Genomic DNA, 7,650 nt, shown 5'->3' on the forward strand with positions numbered 1-7,650 from the left:
GTAAGTGATCCATGATATTACATTATATCATGTGATATTACATTATACCACATTATATTATATTACATCATATCCTCTGTCACATTAGAGCCACAACAGGACCTACTAGAACATGGGAACAAGTAAAAGTGAAATACAGGAATATTCTACGGAATGGTAATATTTATCCAACACGTTCTCACTCCCAACTCGTCAAATGTGTGACGCATGGTCAGGCTCCCTCTGCTTCACTTATCGACGCGCAGGGTACCCCCCTGGCGTCGAGAATTGACGTGCCGGGTCCTCCTATTGAATACTATACTGATCCCTAATCGTTGCTTATTGACGACAAGAGATTTCCGCGGAAGAGCCTGTTGTTCGTATATTTATACATTTCCAAAATCACATCGTAGTGACGTGTACTGAACACAATATATTATATAATGTAAACAACTACCTGAGAAACAGCAGATACAGCAGATAAATTAATTATAGGCCATTACTTTTGCATCGTTTATTGCATTTATGGAGGGAGAGGTGTATGCTGGGTAATGGCACAGCTAGCGACCGGGTGACTTTATTCACCCGCTTCGGCTGTTATCAGTCCATACAATGGGCGTTATTAGCAGAAATCAGTCCCATAGATATGGGCCATCCACCTGCTAGATTGTTCAGAAGGTTGTTATCATCCATCCAGATGGAGGATCACTGACAGGAGCGTGGGAAGACTCCAGAATCCACTCTGGCTGGAATCCGGTGGATACAGCAGTGTTACAGGTAAGATCATTTAAACGGACAGCATTTATAGATGACTATTAAAAGTCAGCGAGTGTCAATAATGTTAATGTGCTTATGTTAGTAATACACCGAGTGCTAATATAACAGCTGTAAGATGCATTTGTAGATATTATTACGTGTTTTACCGTCTTTATGGCGCTAGCTTAAAGTTACGGTGTAAACGTTAGCTTATATTGTAGTAAAGCTGTTACTGTTTAAACGATGTTGGGACAGAAATATTAGCTTCTGTCATGACTGATGAAGTTACTAGTTAATAAAGTTTCCAGTAAAACGATTAATCGCAGCCACAGATTGACAGTAAATATCCAGATTAGCTTCAATGCATCTGTAATAAATATGTGCAAGTTTCAGTGCTTCGTTTAAACTGTATGATACTTATACTGACCCAGGGTCAGTGTAAAATACAATCCTAGCTGTGTGAACAAAGCCTGGCTCCTTTAATCCTGCATGACAAACCTCAGGATGCAGGTTCTTATGACTCTTTCCTGCTGGCACACCTGTCACACCTGAGAGTCAGCTAGAAGCTTACAGTGACGTGGACATCATGCAAAGACTGCCAGACTCTGTAATACTGCAAATGATCAGTGACTCAGGTTAACACTAAACTTTAAACAGACCCTCTGTGTCTCTGTGTGTGCTGAACATCTGGAATCAGATTGAGTCAGGCTGCATCAGCTGAATCTGTTATTTGTAAATATCAATATTTTTTATTCAGGTGTGGGGATAATATGTAAGACTGCAGTGAAGCGATGTACCAGATTAATCCCTGGCCAAAGGTATCGTACTTAAATCAGACTACTGATCCAGCCACATCAGCCTTTTGTGAGGTCTGTTTAAAGTAGACTAAAAATGAACTCCAGGTTCCTGAGAGGTGGACTGTGAGCACAGAAACACATGTTCATACATACAGCTGCAGCAAGCTTACATTAATTTTAAATAGATTTGTTACTCTGATGTCTGTCTCTCTGTTAGTCCTCTGACAGACTGGTACCTGTCCAGGTGTGCTCTGCCTATATCTACTGGGACAGCCTCTGGCTCCTGTAATAGAAATGTTCTATTATTCTCATTTAAAGTATTTAAGTGCTTATGCATATGTTTAGTTGTGATACTGTTATAGACTGTTCAGTAAAAGTTTCTAAAACTAGATGAACTTACTTCAGCGTCAGCAGTTTGAGAAAACAACTCCCTTTACAGGTGCTGATAAGGCCAAGGGCACAAAACAGCGTAACCATTGATCTGTTAGGTTTCATAGCGAGGCGCGGGAAGTGTGGTAGGATCAGTTTGTAACTTCCTCCCTCTTCCTTGGAATGCATAAAGGAGTAGGAGCACGACTTCTGTGGCAGAGCTGACATGACTGAACTGTGATGTTTGATGTGTGTTGGCTCTCCTGCGCGCAGTAATAAATAGCTTGATCACAGCTCTTTCTGTGTTGCAGACTTTATTTACAAACTTCCACGATACCCCCCACCCTCCCACTGTGAACCTGAATTGAATATTCAGAAGAAAATGAATGGATAGACTCACATTTGTTTAAATACTTCTAGAAATCTGAGCTGTTGGTGTGGTAATAATATTAGAGCTGGCAATCTTTCTTACTGAATCTCTACTGTGAGTCATGTTACCTGAGATTAATTCTATGTTTACCTGACAGCCTGGACAAATGTGCTGTGTGAAGGATGTAAGTCAAATCAGATCTTAACTGCTTACATTTAAGGAGCCTGGTCATATTTAATTGTAATATGAACCAATGATTTTCTGATTGCTGATTCTAAGAGAGTCTTTGTGGAAATCCTGTTTGGCTTTTTGTCATTTTAATTCTCTTTTCCATTTTCCAGAACAGTTCGCCACGGTCGCTGTCCACATGGGTCAGTGGGACCAAGCAGCACTCTGCTAATGTGTGGACTCTGACCAGCAACATCCAGCAAGACCCAGGCAGCGTTTTCTATCTCCCAGCTGGTGTTTTTTGTTTGTCTGTGACTGGAGAGTCAGATTTTTGTTGAAGCTGGAGGAACAGAGAAGTAAGTCAGTTTGTAGAGATCCCTCCCACCCTGGCTTTTATGTGCTAGATTTCTTATCTGAAACAGTAACACTTCAGTGACTGCTGCTTATACCACAGGTTAATACACGCTACTGATCCCTGATGGGAGAATCATCACCTCTGCCAACAAAGAAGCCTGGTGGATGTTTGTTTACAGTCTGATGATGGGACATCATGCTCTGCATCTTCAAAGTTTGTCTCTTGATTATTATTCATACACAGTAATATGAAGCATGCTCATATCTAGTATAACTGGACCAACCTGGTGCTCTTCATTTATGGAGGCTGTTGAGTCTGAATGTTGGATGTTGTGTATCTCGTGTTCTCTGGGCTTTGTTGTCCTCAGTCTGTTTGCAGGATCAGAAAACAAAACCAGGAGACCTGTAAATGTTTCTTCTCCAATTGGATGATGATAAGACTGTGACATGGGATGCCACCTTTAGCCTTGTGATGAAGCAAAGCTCAGGAAGAAGTGTGATTAAATGGTACCCACATGTGTGCTGCTGAGAAGGATGTACAGGGGCACCTGCAGCCAAATCCAAGCCTCCTCAGGTTAGTTGTAGTTGCAGAATGCTTTAGGACTGAGACAGCTGAGGCATCAAATGTTTGATTAAATGGATGAAAAAGAGAAGTTTCTTCCCTATAATTATCACTTTTTAAAATCTGTAGCAACTTCAAGTCTGTCAGCGTGCTGAGGTCACAGAAACAAGAAAAGCAGCTTCAGACTTCAGAGTGTTATTTACAGTTTTCTGACATCATGATCTCCCCTGAAGTTTATCACTATTATACAAGCAGTAAGTCCACAATACTGTAATGATGATTCTGACTTTGGTCACGGTTGCATAATATGTTAATAATATACAATTATTTTTTTAATTCATATTTTTTCTGTTAATCAAAAATTTACTTTGTGAAATTTGTATTTGAGAATGCAGAATGTGACAATATATTTTTTGTTCAATATTTAATTTCTTTCAGTTGCAATTGTTAAATGAAAAAAAATATATATACATATATCTGTATTAGTTTTAATACATTAATTTGACACCTGTATTGAAAATACCATATTGTATTCATACAGAATCAGTTTGGTATCATTGTTTGTCTGATTGCTGAAACTAAGAGCTAGTTTTGATCTAAAGTATCCAAACTCGAGCTCTAATGTTTCTTCACCCTTGTGTGTGTGATATGTGATTTCCTACATGCTGACAGAGCAGAGCAGCAGTTTGTGCCCACAGATGGTGACGGTGTGGAGAGACGGTGGTGTTTCCTCAGAAGAAGTAGCAGAGTCACCAAGGACACGAGTCCATCTCACCACCTTGACTTACTGACTGATGCTCGTCTGCACTGCACAGAGGAAATCAACTGACCGAGGTTTGTCCAGTGACGTGTTATGAAATGTTTATTTGTTTTATGCTTACAGATATGTTTTTCTTGACAGAGGCTCTGCAGAGGTTAGACAAAGCAGAGAAAACATGTGCTTTACATTTTACTGTGATTTACTGGGATATTTGTTGCTTGATGTTCAGCAGGAATGGAGTAATGGAATCAAAGGGAGATGTTTTTAATGTTTTTGTAATGTGAGTAAATCGGTATTATTTATTTGCTTGGTTATTTTAGGAGTGTTTCTGGGTGAGGGAGAGAGGAGTCATCATCCAGGTAAAGTGACGTGGATCAGTGGATACACTTGTCTCCGCTTTAAAGGAGACACTCTTAGAGAGAGACGATCCGAGTCATCCTTAAATGTTAGTGCTTTCAAATACACAAACATTTTTAAAGGACAAAAACGAACATCCAACTTTGACTGTAATACAATTAAATTTTTGCATGTGTGTTTTCAAACTCTCAGATGGGCAGGATATCAGTCTTGGACTGTCTAACCTGCCGGAGCAGCACTGAATGATCACCACACATGATCAGTTCCTGCAACATTCAGCAGCTTTGCTTTTGGTAAGTAGAGTTACCTAACTACAGTAACTATAAACACATGCCATCCATTTCTAACGGCCTGGTTACTTCCTGTCAGTTTTTTTAGAAACCATGTGGTCACCTGACCTAACACTGTTTCTTCTTCTTCCCCTTAATGTTGAAGGGTCAAAGGTCAACCAGCTGGAGAGGAAACTACACCAGTGTACTGGGATGTTTCACCAACACGTGCCAGACGCTGTTCCTTCATGGTGACATCACCAGAGACAGCCCCGCCCACCTCAGGACCTCGCCATTGATCATGATGGTTATAATAATGACAGCGAGCGGAACTAAGACTGTAAAAATCAGAATGTTTAGATGCTTTCTAATTATTAAGGAATACTGAGAGCCTCTTTCTGTGTTTTGTCTGTTTTGGGTTGTTTTTTTTTTTACCTCATTTGTTACTAACAAAGTTCACCAAACTCACACAGTTTACATTCTGTATGTTTCCATCTTTACCAGCCACACTCTGCCTGCATTTAGAAAACAAACCTTAGAAATCGTCGTTTTTCTCTTTTGTAATTTTGTAATTCAGTGAATATACTGCGCTGCTTCCTTTTATTGCGTCACACATGGCTTTAAGTTTTTCAGTGTCCAGTTATTTTTTACTGCTGTTTGAATTCTCTGTATGTTTGACCCTGTAGACTGTTTAATGGACTGCTTGTCTTCCTGTTTGTAACCGCCGCCTGTTTTTGACTAAAGATTTGGATTTCTGACTTTAACACAGCCTCTGCGTGTCCTCCCTTTGTGTCCTCTTCCTCTGTGAATGTGTTGCATGTGTCACAGATTCATTTTATTAACAGCTTTCCCACAGTGAGTTGCATCAGCATTCATTCACAGCACATTTCAGAAGGATTCAGATTAATACAGTGATCTTACAGTCAGAATTATCCTGACAGACTGTAAATTAACTTTCATCAGGTCAATTTTAAAGTTCAGTATTTCAAAGCAGGAGTTATGAAAAATCATATTGGCATTAGGACTGTAACAATATGTACTAACAAAGTCAAAGTTTTGTTAGAATATTGGAAGACAATCAACTTTTAGTGTTTTCTGCATATTAATTATACTGAAATAGAGATGGTGACCCTAACTGTACAGAAGTATACTAAACAACTGACAATCTAACAATTATTGGCCTGAGCCGTCATGCACAGTGAGTCTGATCCTGTGCTGTGAGAGTCTGACAAGCATGTTTCTGGTCAGTTTGGAAGAAATAATATCACAACGTAGATCTTTTTTTAATATTCCTTCTCTTTTACAACATAAACTGTGATCAAAGCTACTTATGTTCACAGCATGTAATAATAGTGACAGTCCAGGGCATTGTGGTCTGTTGAGCTAGGGTTAGGGTTAGCAATTCAGACATATGTCTGACATATTACTCTTGCTGGATATAACAAACACCTAGGAATTCATATTATAATTTGATTTTCATGAAATATTCAAATTCAGTATCAGTCATTTTATATTATAACCACGTATCCACCCAGGCTCATGGTGGGCCAGGGCTCTGTCCTGGGGTGCTTGAGTGAAAGGTAATGTACACCCTGACCAGGTATCCAGTCTGTCAGAGTTGTTTTCAATATTTGGTTCAAAAATATGAGTGAAAACAAAAGTCCAACTAGGATTCTTGCGTATGATGAATGAAGTCTGTCTTTGACTGTATTGTCCAGCTGATCCATCAAACCCCAGCAGGTAAACCTTATCATGACATAACACAGTAACAATGTAAAAAATTAAACAGCAACAGTCTAAATTTAAAGTGCATTCTACAGTCCTCTTCAATAAATTATATGCAAAGAGTCATTCAGGACTGTAAAACGTGAACTACAGAACCCAGAGTCTTCACCATTAAATCTCTGGTTGCTTCATTTTTCTATCCTATATCAGATACTTTAAAGGTTTTAGTAAAGTTGCATTCTCATGGTGAGGCAAAGTGCTTTATGTGTGTGTGCGTGTGTGTCATGAACGGCTGTAAAAGCCCTTTAATTACAGAACAAAGCGGGGTTTGAGTTCGAGTTACGGCAGACTGTCGCTACTTCTAAACGGAACGCAGTAGTGATGGGATTTCCGGCTCTTTTTAGAGAGCCGGCTCTTTCGGCTCGGCTCACTAAAAAGAGCCGGCTCTTTCGGCTCCGAACCGGCTCTTCAGGTTGTTTTGTTGCTTTAATTAATTTATTATTACAATAATATAAAATTATGCACAAAAGGAATTACTAATGTAAAAAAAGTGGTTTTATTTATATATGTTTATATATAAGTATATACAGTGGCCCCTAGAGACACATACAAACTCCAAAAAGCACGTAGAAACTCTAAAACGCATTTCTAGCGTTAACTGAACTTCCAACACAGAGCTACCTAGATCACTTAAATTACACAGTCGAAAGCATATGTATATTGTTTGTGTATTTATACACAACCACTCATATATATTCAAATAATAATAAAAAAAGTTCATTTACCTCTTACCACCACACACAGGTCGTTGGTACTTGCTGGCTTGTGTAGCCTGTAGGTAACAAAAGCTCAACACTGCGCCGACCATTCTGGAGCACTTCTGTTGTGTTTTGTACATGTTTTGGAGTTTCTACGTGCTTCTGAGGCTACGTCCACACGTACACGGGTATTTTTGAAAACAGAGATTTTCCGTTTTCCTTTTAAAAAATAATCCCGTCCACATGTAAATGCAGAAATGAAGGAAAACGCTGCTAGGAGCATGCCAAAGCAACAGGTGCCGATATATTCCTAAACGTGTAGAAATGTTGGCCAACCAGAAGTCTAGAAGCCTCGGTGGGAAATAGTAAACAAAGATGGGGAATAGAAGCAGAACTGAGTCGTATGTGTGGAGGGACTGTCACGGC

At 39.4% G+C, this 7,650-nt stretch overlaps 1 long non-coding RNA gene across 5 annotated transcripts; it reads left to right on the forward strand.

The window, feature by feature from the left end:
- The first annotated feature begins 701 nt into the window (after positions 1-701).
- LOC120437426 lies at positions 702-5,652 on the forward strand. 5 transcript variants are annotated; one of them, XR_005611115.1, is made up of 8 exons: positions 702-756; positions 2,613-2,795; positions 2,894-3,007; positions 3,162-3,609; positions 4,028-4,189; positions 4,436-4,560; positions 4,665-4,765; positions 4,908-5,652. It is a non-coding gene; the product is annotated as an uncharacterized LOC120437426 (long non-coding RNA). The 5 variants fall into 5 exon arrangements; XR_005611111.1 differs by having other exon boundaries at positions 2,894-3,609; XR_005611114.1 differs by having other exon boundaries at positions 2,894-3,609; positions 4,038-4,189.
- The last annotated feature ends 1,998 nt before the right edge of the window (positions 5,653-7,650 follow it).

This window comes from Oreochromis aureus, linkage group 3 (assembly GCF_013358895.1).
Source record: "Oreochromis aureus strain Israel breed Guangdong linkage group 3, ZZ_aureus, whole genome shotgun sequence".
NCBI classification, from domain to species: Eukaryota; Metazoa; Chordata; class Actinopteri; order Cichliformes; family Cichlidae; genus Oreochromis; species Oreochromis aureus.